The sequence below is a fragment of the Fukomys damarensis genome, unplaced genomic scaffold (assembly GCF_012274545.1).
Source record: "Fukomys damarensis isolate Sample0158 unplaced genomic scaffold, DMR_v1.0_HiC HiC_scaffold_7, whole genome shotgun sequence".
NCBI lineage: Eukaryota > Metazoa > Chordata > Mammalia > Rodentia > Bathyergidae > Fukomys > Fukomys damarensis.
The window spans coordinates 27,467,224-27,484,272 of record NW_022900919.1 but is presented as its reverse complement, the minus strand read 5'-3'; the positions used below and the strand labels follow the sequence as shown (position 1 = coordinate 27,484,272).

Sequence of the window (17,049 nt, the reverse complement as noted above, 5' to 3'; positions counted from 1 at the left end):
AGACTTCTATCTCTTGTGTGCATTGACCTTGTACCACTAAGAAGAAAGTCACCAAAATTCCAGTGGCTGCAAGGACAAAGGCCATGATGATCTCTTACACTGTGTGGTGACTATAGTCAATAATATCTATTGTACATTTCAAAATTACTTTAGAAAATATTTTTAACCTTATCATGAAAATAATATCAGTGAGACTATAGATAGGTTAGTTTGTTCAGTCTTTCTACAGTGCATACATAGGTCAAAACATCACATTGTACCCAATAAATAAACATAATTATAATTTGCCAGTTAAAACTACATGAAGAGTGCCGAGCGTAGTGGCACACACCTGTAATCCCAGCACTCAGGAGGCTGAGGCAGGAGGATCACTGTGAGTTCGAGACCAGCCTGGGCTACATAAGTGAATTCCAGGTCAGGTCAGACTCAACTACATAGTGAGACCCTGTCTCAAAAAACCAAAAACAAATATATATATATATATATATGCATGCATGAAGAGGACCAGGGATTTTAGCTCAGTGGTTCCGCCACTTGCCTCACAAGCACAAGGTCCCAAGTTCAATCCCTGATACCGAAAACTAAACAAAACAAAAACATAAAAAGTGAAAATTTGGGGAAGGAATACAAACAAAAAGTTCGCAAAAGAAATTATGAATTTTATTACCAAGAAAAGAACTACAAATTAATCAAAATCAGGTTGCTGTTGGTCTCCAATCAAGTCAGGAAAGTAGATTTTAAATTAATAGTTAAATGAAGCACTGATGGGCAACTGTTCTTATTATAGTAGGAAACTTTTCACTAGTAGGAAACTTTGCTCTGTCCCCATGTAGCAGGGACCCTAGGAAATTGTAGGAACATTGAAACGTGCAGACACCCATCACAGAAGTCTTCCTGAGGAGATAGTAAAACACAGTTTAATGCTATCAAAAATAAAAATTGTAATGGGAAAGTAAAGATTATAGATTGAACAATGACTCAGTGGAATATCCTGGGTGTAGCCAATAGAATTACTTTACATATCTATCATGCCAAGAGAAAATGTTGGCTTTCTTTTTGTTTTGTTTGTTTGTTTTTTGGCTTTTTGAGATAGGGTCTCACTATGTAGCCCAGGCTGGCCTTGAACTCACAGTGATCCTCTTCCCTCTGCCTTCTGAGTGCTGGGAGTATAGGTATGTACTACCACAGCCAGTGAAAATGTTGGTTTTATAATGTTAGATTTGAAAGAGGAAAAACAGAAAATTGTATATACAGTATGATACTGATTTGACAACTGTACCAGCACATACTTATACTTACATCTACGATTCTACATAATGCAGCAAAAAGAAAACGAGATCCCCCAAATATATTTTCCTGGATTTTATCCAGGCAATTATTTTTGTTTACACTGTCATCCCTTTTCAGATTTAGTACAAAAGCAGGTATTACTTTTGATCATAAAAACCAGTACTTTAAAATAAAGCAGATAAGGACTTGAATGGTATTCTCTTAAATAAACAAAATAATCTTAAAGGCTAAAGCTTAGCAACTTTTTACCTAGATTGTTCAGGTTCTTTGTTAAAATAGCTTCCTTTTCAAGCCTGTACAGGTCCACAAAGAAAATTAAACATTTTCAGCCAACTTGATGGAGCAATTAGATGGCTCTGAGAGGTTTGCATTAATTCCCGCAGACAGGAGGTGGGTGACTCATTTCCAGCTGGATAATTAGGGCCCCTTCTCCCTAGGCTGGCCTGGCTCTGCTTAAGCTTCACATTTTACTCTTTTTTTCACGGGATGCGCAAGGATTGAGGAGTTTAGTGTTGCTGATGTTTACCAGGTGCTTCATTAGGCTTCTCTGGACTGTGTTTAGTAACACGAGCACCCAGTTAACTTCCAAGTCATATGGACCTACAACAGGGCAGCTGGACTGTACCAAAATCACAGGTGAAATCTAGTCTCCCGTTTCTCAAAGTTAAGGAGTGATGCAGGCACCCAAGCCTAAGTGCCACAGTCCATCCCAGAAGGGCCATGAAGCATGAGTTGGAGAGAAAGTGGGGGCTCAGAGGTGGCCCTTCTGTGGAGCATCAGACAGTGCCCTGGGGATTTGTCTGCGTGCAGGTGGCTGGGGAGCCAGATATCCGTGTGTCTTGGTTTCCATTTTCCCTACAGGCAGATCTTGAGACAAGGATCTGGCTGCAGGTAATCTATGTGGGTGTGACTGAAGGTCGCACAGAAAAGGAATGGAAAAGTGACCAAAGAAGGGACAGGCCCTGTATGAGGTATGTTGGAAGCAGGATATAGGTGGCATGGTTGTTCAAGCCTGTAATCACAGCACTCTCAGAGGCTGAAGCAGGAGGATCACAAGTTCAAGCCATGCCTGGGCAACTTAGCAACTAAGAAAGATCCTATATCAAAAAAAGGGGGTAGGAGAGGGGATGTAGCTCAGCATGAAGGTCCTGGGTTTATCAATCTCTCTGGAAATTTTTAAGAATTGTGTAGAACACAATTTATTATTATTTCCCTACTGAAGGTCCAGGGAGCTGAGATATTTATCCACCAATTTCTACCCCATAGTGGTTGAAGTTTGGGTCTTGGGCATTAAGTCCATATCCCTGGCACTTGCAAACTGCCCAGTACTGTTCAGTTATCTACTAAGCGAGAAAAGGCCCAGGTACAGGAATGCAGGGAGCTATGCAGACTGCTTCACCTTGAGGGTCAACCTAGCACCTGCTACCTCCCAGGCCAGCAGGAAGTCCTTTCCTGCAAGGGGCCCCCTCATCTTCCAGGAGTACTATAGCACATGTTTCTTGCCCCAAGGGAGTGGATCTTTGGCTTTCTTCATCCATCCACCCACCACTCATCCAACTATTTTCACTGGGAAGGATGGAAGAGATATGAGAAAAAATAATCAGGATCCTATCTGAAAGAGGAACAGAAAAGGGAAAACTTTGAGATGCACAGTTTTGAAATTTGCTTCTAGAGAGCAAATTGGAATGGAGACTTTGTGCGTTGAATGGATTAGGCAGAAGAAAAGCATAAAAAATACAGTGGAAGTGTTTTAAGTGATATAAATCCATTAATTATATCTAATCATGTTTTAAATATATAGGGAAACAGCAATAGAAGAATCAGTTTATTTTTAATAAATATTTTTAAACTGGCTGTTGTAGTAAGGGTATGCAAGGGAATAGATTTAATACAGGACACATAATGTATAGGATCCTTTTATAATATTCACCTAAAAGGTCAAATGCAGAGGAGTGTAAGAGATCTGTCCGAGCACTAGAGACGCCAAGAATAAGGCCTGGGTCCCACAGCAAGGTCCCTACAAGTCCAGCTGAAGGCCTAAGACCCATGGAAATGTCCTCCACAAGTCCAGCCAGAGGTCTAGAGCCCATGGCAATGTCTCACGCTTGTCCATATTGGGGATCTATACCGGGAAGGCCCAAGGGCTAGTGGTGAAAGCTAGAAAGTCTGTGTTGGCAGGTTGAAGGATCTGTGCCACCAGGTTCAGGGATCTGCACTGGAGCCAGAAAATGACACTTAAGGCAAGGACCAGATCTCCCCTGAAGAAAATAGCAGCCATCCCCAGTGACAGTGAGGACCCAAACTCCTCTGAGGATGAAAACAGTTGAGAGTTCATATCAAGAAAACAGCTTTGGCAAGCTTCTCCAGGAAAATCAACAGCCCATGATCTTTCCCTCTAGTTCTCTTTTTATGCCTTTGGCAACAATTCTCAGGTGGACCCTCCATGCCCAGAACATCCTGACTCAGTTCAACTGGGCTTTCCAAGTTGACCATTAGTCTATCACACTGGCTGTTGTAAATAATGACAAAGGAGTTACAAGGTCAGTGCACAGATTTCTTTATACCCTTCAACCAGCTTTCTTTATACCCTTCAACCAATGTTAATGTCTCATATAACCTTTGATCAATGATCAAAGCCAAGAGTAACATTGATACAACACTGTTAATTGGCTCACAAACCTTGTTCAGATTTCTTCTAGTTGTCACATGAATGTCAGTTCTTCTGGTCCAGGGCCCAGTCAAAAGCTCAGCATTGCATTTGGGAATCATCTCTTTAATGGCCTTCAGTCTGGGACAATTCCTCAGCTTTTCTTTCATCTGTTCCAACTTTCATATTTGAGGCCTTCTAGGAGGTTGTTGTGGAGACAGGTTGTCAGTTTGGGTTTTTCTAACGTTTGTCTGTGATTAAATTTAGGTTGAACATTTTGGGCAAGAGCATGCAGACTCGATTTCATACCTTGTCTGTGTCAGAAGGTGCAACATGCAATGAATCTCATTACAGTGATGCTGATTCTGATTGTTTTATTAAGGTAGTTCCTGTCGGGTTCCTCCACTGTAAAATTCTACCTTTGCCCCTTAAAATTAATAACTATCTTGTGGGAAGATACTTTGAGACTATGCAAATAATTTGTTTTCAAATTTTTCACCTTCTAACTTTTTCCCTATTGATGTTTCTCATCTGGAACAATTATTGCTGTAGAGTTTGCCAAATTTCCGGTTTTCTCATTTCTTGTACATTTATTATTAGGTTTCTGCTGCTATAATTGGGAAAACCTTTCTCTTTCCCCTGTTTATTAATATATTCAATTATTTATTTCTATAATATGGACTCATAGGCACTTACTGTATTCTATAGGTTATGGCTCATTAGCATCTTTAATTTTGTCACTCAAAGTTTTCCATATTCAAGGGTTAGTTTTTTAAAGTATGTTTGCCACAAAAACAAAACAAAACTGTGCATCATCAATCCAAGTCTCTGGTGATTTATGCAATGAAGCAAATTCCTGGGAAGGCTGAAGATAGCAGAGAAGGGTTGCCCAGATAGGCTGTCATCAAGCAGAACTGCCACATCCTCTTAAATACGGAAGCCCTGGCTAGCAAGGATAAGTCAGAAAGTGATCAAGGGACTCTTATTTCCTGGTGTAATTACCTCTGTGCTTCTCCTGCCCTTTAGAGTGGAGCTGAGGCTCAGTCAGAGTGGTGACTTGGCACGGGGGAAGAAAGGTTAGTCACAGGCCTCTACACTGTAAGCAGGCTGCGGGGTATTGAGAGATGACAGTCTACAAGGCTAATAGAGGGAGCACTGGCTTTCATATTCACCAGTCAGCTCTCCACCCAGAGGTGCGGCATGGGGAGAGAGTTGAACTGAATGTGAATTTTTTTTTTTTTTTTTGCCAGCACGGGGGATTCCCAGGGCCTTTGCCTTGAGCTACATCCACAGCCCTTTTTTATTTAGAGACAGAATCTTGCTAAGGGTCTTTAAGTTGTCCAAGATAGGCTTGAACTTTCAATTCTCCTCTCTACACAGCCCCCCAGAGTGCTAGGATTACTGGTTTTGGTTTGAATATGCCCTCCCATGTTTCATGTATTGGAAAAGTTTAGTCTCTAGTGTGGTGACATTAAGAAGTATGGGACCTTTAAGTAGTGAGACCTAATGGGAAAGATTGTTGGTCCCTGGGGACACCCCCTGGAAGGAGGTGACAGTTTCCAGGGGGGCTCCATGGCTCTCTGACTTCCTGCCATGCTGTGTGATCTCTCCTTCACACATATAACCCTGCCACGATGCCACTCATCTTGAGGTGATGCAGTCAGGGGGCCCTGGCCAGAGCTGGTGCCATGCTACTTGGACTTTCAGCTTTCAAAACTGTGAGGCAAACAAACGTCTTTATCTTACTAATTTCTCCACCTTGGGAATTTTGCTTCAGTAATGGAAAACAAGTGGACGCGGGCGTCTTCCCAGGAGGACAATGGCTCACAGCACTCATTGAGGCCATGTAGGATGACACCCAAATCAAGTCTGTTCCAGAGTAAGCATCAATGGTGGTGATGTGTTGGAATTACTTTCTTGGAACAGGAACCTGGCTGGAGAAGGAGGCTCTGGGCTGTATGCTGCTTGCCACAGGGGAAATAATAGATTCGTTCAACAGATAGGGCTGGGAACCACAGTAGCCATGTCATGGAGCACCTTGGACTACTGGCTCCAGAGTCGGACAGTCTTGGTCTGGATCTCTGGCTTTGCCACTTAACTCAGGCAAATTACTGAACCCCCTGAGCCCTGGGTATCCTGTCTTCTATGTGGGCATTTTATACTCAGGATGTAAACAGGAATAACTGTGTCATACTTGGCTTTCTCCACTTCTTTCATGGTTCCATTCTCCCTTCTCTGTCCTATCCTGTGCCCAGGAGATCCTGTTCCCAGGGTCCCCTGCTGCACCCTTGGGGGCCTCGCTGCTGGTGACGGGCACAGAGACATTTTAGAGGGGACTAAAGAGCATCTGGTGTGAACAGGGCAAAAGTACAGGATCTCAGTGTTGTACCCTATGAGTTTCAAGTCAGCACAGTAGGTTTCCAGCCCAGTGCTCTGGGCACTGTGTCAGAAACAATTAGTACAAGTACAGTTTGGCACAGACCAGGGAGACTTAAAGCTGGCAAGGCGCATTATGTAACCTGATTTATGAAGAAAAGTCCAACTGATCTGATTCGAGATTCACTTTTACCAACACCCTAGGGTCATGTTGTCTGCTTTTATTCCAGACCAGTGGGAAATCCAAATAAGGCATCTGTTTCCTGAGATATACAAAAGCGTTAGTCACACCTGGCTGGGTCAGCTGTCTCCCAGGACTGGCTTTTGGAGGTGTCCATGTGGGGTGCAATAGTGGGCGCAGAAACTCAAGTCATGTGAAAGGATCGTCCCTCAGAGACCTTAGTAATGGGCTACGGAAAAGTCACCTGAAACGTGCATTGTAACGATTGTCATGTGAGATAAAACTGATAGTACTGAAACCAGATCACATGTATAGGTTGGAAGGGCCAGAGTAGAATTTGAATTTGCTATTTTTCAAATGCTGTCTAGAAACAGACAACTGGGCATTGGGTGCTCAGGGGAATGAGCTCACATGAACACCTCTAGAGATTTAGTTTATTCAGCTGAGGGTGCAGGAGCCAAGGGCAGGTCACTTTCTCACATATCCTTGTTTCCCAGCTGCATTTCTAGAACTGGAGCACAAAGCTGTGTTGAGAGGTAAGTGGAGAAGTCTGTCTGGGAAGATTCAGTGTCTGGGAGATGGTAAAGAAAGGTCACCAAGTTTGTTTTCCACCTCAAGGGGAAAGCAGGACTGTGCACAAAGGTCCTACCAAAAAAAATATTTAAATAAAGTGGAAAGATTACAACCCATCCTGTTTGTCTTGTGTCAAGCAGGAAACTGAATCTGGGAGATAAACATCCAGATTTCTGAGCCAGTACAGCGGCTTCCTGCCTTAGTCACTCAGCCATTGTAGGATTAGGATTTGGGGCAAACCCTTCTCTTATCCCAAATTTCCTACAATGTAACGTGGGCTCGATGTCCAGGGAGGGCTGCTTTCGGTGCAGGAAGGTGTCTCCTGTGGCCTGGCCTACAGAGAGGCCCCAAAGCAATGTGCCGACCCCACTGTTGGTGCTGTTCTTGCTGCTGCTATGGTTACAGCCCCCACCTCCCAGCCCCCAGCTGCAGCCTGGCCTCTGGCCCTTAGATTTTGGGCTTATCCTCATGAAAAGCTACTGTGCTGCCAGGAGAGGAAATGGCCCGGAGCCCTGTTCTCAGATAGGGTTCATGACATCAGATTCCCTGCGTGTCTACTCAAGTGAGCGGCTTCAAACAGCGGCCTCTAATGGTCCCCGGGAAGGGCTAAGGCTTCGTCAGCTGAGAGCTGGTTGGCTGTGGATAAATAATTAAACTCCTGCCAGCCCAAAGGTACCATGTAAATTCCTTAAAGCAGCCTCCCTTTTTCTCTACAATGGTACTCTCTCACCCCAATAACCAAGCCTGTGTTATTTAGCCAGAAGCTGGAGTTTTAAAGTTGGACAGCCATTTGTTCCTTTCTGAGCAGCTTTTCAATAGTAGCTGTTTACTGACCTGGCCCAAAAGCTGGAGAGGGTCCCACCTGAGTTGGGAGAAGCCAGGTCCTGTCTTAGCCGGTTGTAGAAAGAGCCACTCCTGTGTCTTTTTGCATACTGTTATCCTCAAGGAAAGAGAGCCACGGTCTCTTGGAAACTTGTCCTATCTGTGTAACATCCTGTTACTAGAGGGCCAGACTTCAGGGATGGAGAGGTACTTTTAAACAACAAAGGGCCACTCCTGAAAGTGTGCAACAATTGGAAAGAGGCCAGTTCCAAGCTCAGTGAGCTCAGAAGACAAGGTTAAGTGGAGGCATGCTATTATTCCAGGATTTTTGAAGCCTGTGGGTCTGGCTTCTGTACAGTCACCTGTGGCTCAGCCCCACCTGCTACTTGTGGATAGAAAACAGTTTAACACAGCTGGATTGTGCAGAGAAGGGGAGCTCTTCTTACTGTGGCTCCTCCCACCTCTGAGCAAGAGAAAACAATTAACTTTTCTTGTTTTGAGGCAGGGTCTCACTATGTAGTTGAGACTGACCTGGAACTCACTGTGTAGTCCAGGCTGGTCTCGAACTCACAGTGATCCTTCTGTCTCAGCCTCCCAAGGGCTGGGATCTACAGGCATGTGCCACCATGCCCAGCAACAATTAACTTTTCTTGTTTTGAGGCAGGGTCTCACTATGTAGTTGAGACTGACCTGGAACTCACTGTGTAGTCCAGGCTGGTCTCGAACTCACAGTGATCCTTCTGTCTCAGCCTCCCAAGGGCTGGGATCTACAGGCATGTGCCACCATGCCCAGCAACAATTAACTTTTCATTCCTCCAATCTAATTGTTAATTGTCCTATGATGCAATGCTCAGCCTTTCCGGTTTTTAGCCTGTGCTTCCTTCCCAGAATCCTTTGTAAAATAGCTATTGAATGAGGGAGGAAGCCAATGGCTTAAATGGCAGAGAGGATCAGACGTCCCTGGGGATGAGCTCCTGCAAGTCATGGGCCTTGTTCCTCTGGCTCCTGGATGCTTAGCTGGGCTCTAGGGTGGCAGCAATCTACGACTGCCTCCTGCCCACCAGGACTGTCCAACTAACCAGCTTCTGTTAGCCAGACTCTCAAACCTGCTTCTGGGTCACCAACTCACCTCTTCCCTGACTCACCAGACCCCAGACCTATGAGGATTGAGAAAGACTAAACCCTGGGCCTCCCCTCCTTGGCCACAGAATTAAGACCCTGGTGCAAGAGTGTGAATACAAGTAGATTATTTAGGAGGTGACACTGGGAAACACTGTGAGAGAGTAAGGAAGTGAACTGGGAAAGGAGAAGCCCCTGAAACCTGCATTATCATGCAAATTGCCACCGTGGACAGCTGGTGCTTAATCACATAAGGGAACTCTGGGAAACCAGTCAGGATGTCTCAGAGTTACAAGCATTCTAATAGCTCATAAAGTTAATTGTGAAGATTAAATAGAATATCCTTGCAAAGTCAATAGTACAGAACCCAGCACATAATGAGGGCTCAACAGATAATAAACACACCCCCGTCCCCCTACAAACCCTCTTGCCCCCAACTCCTTACCAGCTCTTTCCATAGCTTCTTGGGCTGTTTTTCTTTCATGCTTTTGACTATTTCTTCCTTTTCTTTCTCCACTTTTATTTTTACTCCAGGTATTTCCCAAGATCCACTCTCGAACTTTTGGCTTTTTGATGATATTCATTCACATGCAGCGCTAACAGGAAAAAAAGCACTTATGCCCCCTCAAACAGTGTGTAGAGATCTTTCAGGGTACACTCCATGTGGCTCAGGCAAGGGACTGGTGCAGGTCATTTTCAAATATAGTTTTGTCATTTTTAGTGCTCTAGAAGTACAGAAAAAGCAGTTGGGGGAACAGTTTGGTTAAGTTAGTTCCATGATATGAAGAGTTGTAGGTATTTGAAGAACTGAGTATTGCCATACTGTTTTGGTGGGAGTACAAATTTATATGGCCATGTAGAGGCCAACTTGATGGTATTTCTTAAATTTGAAAATGTGTGCTTTACCAAGCAATGATTCTGCTTTTATATACAGACCATAGTGAAATGCCCTCAAATATGCTTAATGCTATTATTAACTGTACTATTGTATTGATAAAGAATCAGAAGGTCTAAATATCCATGAGTCAGACTGTACATGTAAAAAATGATATATTTGTATAATGGAAGAATTTTATGGTGGTTAAAAAGAAATGAACAAGGACTTTGCATATCAATAGGGATAGATCTAAGTTAATAGTTGACAAAAATTAGTGACTGAAAACCACTGACATGTTTTCTATCCTTATAGTTTTATCTTTTCCAAAATGTTGTATGAATGACATTAAACAAAAATGACATTAGCCACCTGAGTCTGGTTTCTTCCACTCGGGATATTTATCTTTGTTAAAAAACAGAATAATGGTAAAGAAAGATAGAGACCAAACTCACAATCATGATAACCTCTGGAAGAATGGAGCAAACCAGGGTTGGAGGAAGGGACAGTAAGTGCTAGCTTGAACAGTAATGCTTAATTTAAAAAAAAACAGATTCTGTTTTGCATGTGTAATTAAAAATTCTATTTATTAATGAGGGAGATAAAGTCAATAATTGCACAGGTCATATAAGAAAATATCCCTAATGTGTGTGTGTGCAAGAGAGAGAGAGAGAAACACTAATATCAGCTGAAGAGAAAAGGAGAAGGAAGCCTTTTTCTTGATTGGAAGTTGAAATTAATAGAGATGTTTAGATACAGGGATTAGCAGAGAAACAGAGCAGAAAAAGGCAAGTCCGCATTCCATGACCCTGGAAAACAGACGAATTGAGAGCAGCACCTGAGTTCCGAGTCAGAGAGAGAAGAGGGAGGAAGAGGAAAGGGTCTTGTTTAACTACAAAGGCTTGAGGACCAGGCAGGCTCTGCCTGAAAGTGTGGGATCAGCCAGTCTCAGATGCCGCTTCTGAGCTCAGAGCCCTAGGGTCACCACAGTCTACAGGCAAGAAGACTGGTGCAGTTTCACCCTGTCCTTCTACCTGTGCCCCATGGCTGGGCTCAGTCATCTCTCATTTGGAGCTAAGTGATTTGAATCATGTTCAGGAGGCACCTCAGTCCTGCACCCATATCCCTGCAGACCTGGGAGCTAGGAGAATTTGTGCTGGATGTGGAGGTCAGATGTGCTATGCAAACAGGAGCCCATGGGAGAACTCTGGAGCAAACGCTGGCACTCTTGATTGATATCCCTTCCTACCCCATCATTTTGTCCTTGGCTCGTGATCCTGGAGCAAACCCAAGGTGGTCCATCACATCTGCTCTGGTACAGGAAGAATTCAATGCAGAACAAGGTCCTTAATCTTTGATCTCACTTTACCTAACTTCTCTCCCTGCATGGCGGCCCTCCTAGGCATTCCCACGGAACATCGAGAGTTACCTCAAGCTCAGGTCGCGTGATACTCAGCTTCCCTCCCTGGCCTGCCTTCCCTCATCATCTCCCTCTTCCTGTTGATGGTGTCAACATTTGTGAAAATCCAGACGGTTACTTTATTCTTTCCCTGTTTCTTCTCAGCTGACATTCTTATTAAAGCCCATCCCTTTTCCTTGCATTTTCCTCTGAGGCATCTCTTTATTTCAGCATCTAGGACACCAAATGAAGACACCATTATCTCTCCTTTAATTCACTCTTTCCCTGTATGTTGCTCTCTGCACAATGCTCTCAGTCACTCCAACCCCTCCCCAGAGTTTATGGCAGCCTCCCTGCCTAGTTCCTGTTTACATTTAGTTGAATTACCCATATGCAAGAAGTCCCTGCCCTGCAGATCTTTTCCCTGTAGATCTTCAAATTTTCTGATAACCATCATTTCTGTTGTAACCTCCTTAATCCTAGCACTCGTCACCCATAAGCTCAGTAACAGCTGGCCTCTGATTTTGATTTTTCCACTCTACATTCCATTGCTGCCCTAATCTTGATTCAACATCATTTCATGAAGATATACCTCAGCCTAAGAATGTATAGAGGCTTAGCCCTTTGCATCACATCAAATTTAAACCTCATAACCTGGCTGTCATCACCTGGCACTGCACACCAATCTTTCCACCCACTTTTACCTTTTCTTTCTTCAGGAACAAGTTCCCTCCACCCTTTCTGTTCTGCAAACATCTTAAGCTTAGTTCTAATTACATAGCTTCCTGAATTCTCTTCCCTTTGCTCACTCAAAGCCTGTTTAATTTCTTAAGATCTATGGGATTTTTACCACTATCTGTCCATGGCTGTTCCATCCTTTATTAATTTTAGATCCTGGGTGCTGGGGGCAACAGGTCAAATTCTACATGGATAGGCTGGAACTAAGAGTCCATGAAGCCTGCAGAGAAAATCCACAGGCCTGCGAGAGAACCCATTACATCAAGGATGTCCTATGAGGCCAGGAGTGTGGGAGGTGAGGGTCCAGCCTGGGAAGTAAGTCCACGGCAGGGGGCTTTCGATCCCAGGGAGATGCACAGATCTTGGTTTGGGAAGAGCCCAGAAGTTATGGCTTCAGGTCACACAGGGAAGATGAGGTTGGAAGAAAACACAGGCAGGAGAATGGAGAAGATCCATGGCTGTGGCAGGCTACCCAACACAATTGTCTTGGTTTGCTTTGTACAGCTTGTGCATTTGCCTGAGCACTGTGTCTTCAATTATGACCACTGTAAATTCCTCCCCTCACCTCTATGCCTGTCATCTTGCCTTAGAAATATGATGCTCATATCTCTTCTTATGTGTGGGCTGACCTGGCGACTGTTTTAGCCAATAGAATATGACCAAAAGTGATCATTTGAGACTTCTGAGATACGATCTCAAAAGGACTGGAAGCTTGTGAGAATTCACAAGACAAGGCGTTTGTATTGATAATTCTGCTGGGCACAGCAGGGATGATCACGCCTAATAACTAGTTTTATTCTATTTGGAACTTTTCAACGTTTCTTTTCCTCTCTCATTTCCTACTGCAAAGTAAAGCTGTAACAGTATTGATGAATTTAAAAGTTTATCTCCAAATATTCCTTCATGCATAGAGGATTGTTTTTTAAATTTAACTTGAGTTGCCAAGAAACAGCAGTCACTATAATCCAGTATATGTGTCTTCTGTTAACTACTTATAGCTTCTTCAAAGGAGGAAACAAAAAGCCACAAACACACACTCAATGTGTTAAATATATGTCAAAATAAACTTGAAGGGGGTTCACAGGAATGCACATGGATAGTGGAAAGGGACACATGAGTCAAAATCTGGTTAGGGAGGAAAGGGATCTTGGCTTGTTCCTGGTGTTGGCAAATGCTTCAAACATTGAGCGTATTTTTTGGTATTGTGTCTGTTTTCTGTGCTTGTGCATCTTGTGATGAGGTCCAAGTGTGAAATAGGGCCTTAAAAAGCACTAATAAGATCATCAAGATTCCATGGATTTGTCTGAGGGCATTAAATTCCTTCACATGCCATTTTTTCTGGAATCCAAATATAGCTAGAAGGTTATTATATTGCCAGTATGGGAGTGTTGTAATTTTTGGTGTGTAGGGACATACTATGGAGACTGGAAAGTAAAAAGATTGAGACAAAAAAGAGCAAAGGTCAATTTAATCTAAACACACTGTAACTGTTTATGAGCTAAAGGACAAGCAGGTTCTGCTACAATAAAAACCAGCATACCCTTGAATTTATGAATTGTAATTAGGGATGGCTGAACCTGTTTGGTCAAAAGAATTTTTCCAACTCTTTTTTTTCCCTCCAGTACTGAGGATTGAACCCAGGGCCTTTGCACTGAGCTACATCCTCAGCCCTTTTTGTTGCAAAACTGCTTAGGCTGGGTTCGATCTTATGGCTTCCTGTCTGAGCCTCCCAGAGTGGTGGGATTACAGAGTAATGCCACCATCCCTGGCTAGAATTTGCCAAGTATTTAAGCCAAAGCCTACTGTTTTGCTGGAGATCTCTCCTTTCCATAAAGATCAAGGTATTGCATCTGATGACTTTAAGCAGTTGGAAAAATCAAAATCAGTATTTCTGGTTCTTGAGCACTCTGGGAGATTTCAAATTAAAGACAAATGGGATTTGTATAGTGTAAAGGTTGCTGGAGAAAGTGGTCAGAGTACACAGAGACCCACATTCTTAGGCTGTGAAGCCAGACAGTCACATTCTGGGCTCTGGGTCATGCACCAGAGTCGGACAAAGCCAAGAGGAGGCTCCTGAAGGTCATGAGAATGTGTGGGAGAGACCAGTGTGGCCAAGAACAGTGCTGTGACCCTGGGTTGGCAGACCATGTGTTTCCCTGAGCCTGCTTTCCCATTTATGAAAGTATAAAATGATGATAGTATCTATCCTGCTTACCTCAAAGATGCCATGAAGCTCTACTGAGAAAATATATGATCTTGGTAGATCATATATCTGCTGCAAACAAAGTATGATGCTCTAAAAAAAAAAATGTAAGATTTCAAGAAGGACTTATTGGGCTCCTGGCTACACATTAGTAGATGGAACCTAGATTTTTTAAAAGTCAGATCATTTTGTGGCCAAAAATTTGTGTTCTTTATCCAAAGGTCTGGATTTATAAAGTAATGGAATACCCCAGAAGTCCCAGTGGGGGTGGCAGAGTGGTGGGATAGGGAGGTAACAACATGGTCTGAGCTGTGGGTAGAGAAAATTCTTCTTCTCCACGTTCTTACTTTGGTTTTGACATAAGTCCCTTCTAATTGCATTAATATGACCATCTGCCAAACCATCAAATTTATCCAATTTTCTCCCCCATCACTCTTCAGCACAAAAAGAAGAAAATTGCATTTGTTTTAAACACACAAGGAACAACCTCTTAACTATCCACTTCTCCACCCAAAGCACGCCACTGGAAATGAACACATTACTAACACCAGAGCGGTAGCACGACCAGAATTACGGGACAAGCCACCATCAGAAATAGTATTGCAAATATAGTCAAGGCCACAATACACACAAGAGCTTTGTCATGTCCTCTTGCCACACTTCCTCTTACCGACATCCTCTGGTAACCGGGACATGATGCCATTGGCCAAAGGTCCCCTTCGGGCTGACATGGAGATCCCCTGCTTCTCATTATAATTAATGGGCTGTGATGGAAACTTGAAACAATTGGCTTTGTGATATAATCATGACACGTGCTTCCTGTGATGAAATCTTCCACGGCTGCAGGAAGTGGGTCATTAAGGAAGTAGCTGTGCACCAGGTCCACAGATGGACCGAAACTGGCAGCTTTAGCTACTCCACCCACAGGTCAGGTCAGCATGTCTGTTACCTCCTTGTCTTGTAAGAACTCAAAGAATTAAGAACTAGTTTGTGTGTGTGTGTGTGTGTGTGTGTGTGTGTGTGTGTGTGTGTGTGTCTGGGGGTTGAACCGGAGTCTTTGCACTGAGCTACATCCTCACCCTCCTTTCTCCTCCTCCTCCTTTTTTTTGAGACAGGGTCTCACTTTGTACACTTTGTAATACAGGCTGGCCCTGGGTTCACTGTGTAGCCCAGACTGGCCTTGAACTCACTGTAATCCTCCTTCCTCAGCTTCCCAAGTGCTGAGATTACAGGTGTGCACCACCATACCTGGCTCGGCCCTTTTTAAATTTTTTATTCTGAGACATCTTGCTAAGTTGTTAAATTGCCCAGGCTGGGCTCAAACTTACTATCCTCCTGCCTCAGCCTCCCATTGTGCTGAGATTACAGATGTGCATCACCGCAGTTGGCCATGAGCTAGTTTCTAGGAAAAATAAAGCACATAATACAGTGTCACTCAAGACTTAAAGCCAAGTCTTCAGAGCTCTTCATGATTCTCAACTCTCTCTTTTCTCTCTCCCTTCTTTCTAACCAGAAGGCAGGTTGTGGAAGGCAATGCTGTCGCTATTATAGGCAAGACCACAGAGACAGGCCCGCAGGCAGGCAGAGGTGCATAAGGAAGGCCAGGTGCCCCAGCCTTAGAGCATTTAAGTTTTCCAGCTCAGTCCCTGGGCATATAAACAGATGAGATGCCTACACTGGAGTTCTTGCTTTCCCATGGCCTAATTTCTTTGCAAGCTGTTTTAACCTTTCTCCCTGAAATTCCTTGCTTTGAGATGGAGTTGAAGTCCAGGACCTTAAGGAGCCCTGCCGGGGGCCTATGCATCTTCACCTGAGGTATTGATTCCTACAGCCCCACACACTTCCCCTTTTCTTGTAGCCCACTCAACTCCTGGACCAGTCTACCGATGCCTGCATATATACCATCACTGCCCTTGCCCACTCGCTCTTTAGTTTTCTCCTGACATACCCCCATGCCAGTGAACCAGTTTCCCACTGACTGTGGTTGCTCCCTGGCCAATGGACGTGGCTGGACCAGAACATCACCTCACCCCCTCCCTTTAATTATATGACCATGAACTTTATTTCAGGTAGGCTTCTAATGCTGCCACCTAAGCCCACATGTTGGCTTAGACAGTTACCGTCCACTGAGAAGGTGGAGGCCGGCAAGCAGGAGCTCAGCTTTCTTCCCTCCATTGTGACAACCTGTGCCAGGCTCTTCCCTTCCTGTTGGGACTGTGAATTAGCTGCCAGCTCCCACTAAAGCTAAGTCCTCCACCTATGCCACAGCCACGGTACCAGGCAAGTGCCTTTTTGTGGAAGCAGCTCTGACCACTCCCTCCTCTCTCTGTATCATCTGTGCTCCCCACTTTCTGGGTCACCTCAATGAGGTGCATGTTATTACCTCTCCCACATTGAAACCTGACTACATTCTTCACCAGCTGCTACCCCATTTCTCAGATCTATTTTTTAGCAAAACTCCTGGAAACAGGTGTCAGCATGGGCTGTTTCCAAGGTTATTCCCATTCTTTCTCAACTCATCCCGTATCAGTTCCTCCCTTGGCATTTTGCAGTGTTGTGGTGCCTCCACTTTGCTCCTGGGTGCCCAGTTCTCGGCCACCTTGAACTCTTCCCACAGCAGATGTGGATACAGTTGGGAGCCTAGTCCTCTGAGCAGTGCAGAAGGACTGCATTACAAGTTACCCCCAAACGAAATGACCTAAAACAAGCACTGCATTTGTGTTGCTCATGAATTTGCATTCTGGATGGGCTGTGGTGAGGACAGCTCATTTCTGCTCTAGTTTACATTGCCTGGAAGAACATGAAGTTCATCTGTTTATATGCCCAG

At 44.0% G+C, this 17,049-nt stretch overlaps 1 long non-coding RNA gene across 1 annotated transcript; it reads right to left on the bottom strand.

The window, feature by feature from the left end:
* Window positions 1-709: 709 nt before the first annotated feature.
* On the bottom strand, window positions 710-14,967 carry LOC104869117. Its single transcript, XR_782195.2, has 5 exons — window positions 14,893-14,967; window positions 14,235-14,315; window positions 9,454-9,733; window positions 3,970-4,135; window positions 710-894 (listed from the first exon to the last, which is right to left on the bottom strand). It is a non-coding gene; the product is annotated as an uncharacterized LOC104869117 (long non-coding RNA).
* Window positions 14,968-17,049: the final 2,082 nt, after the last annotated feature.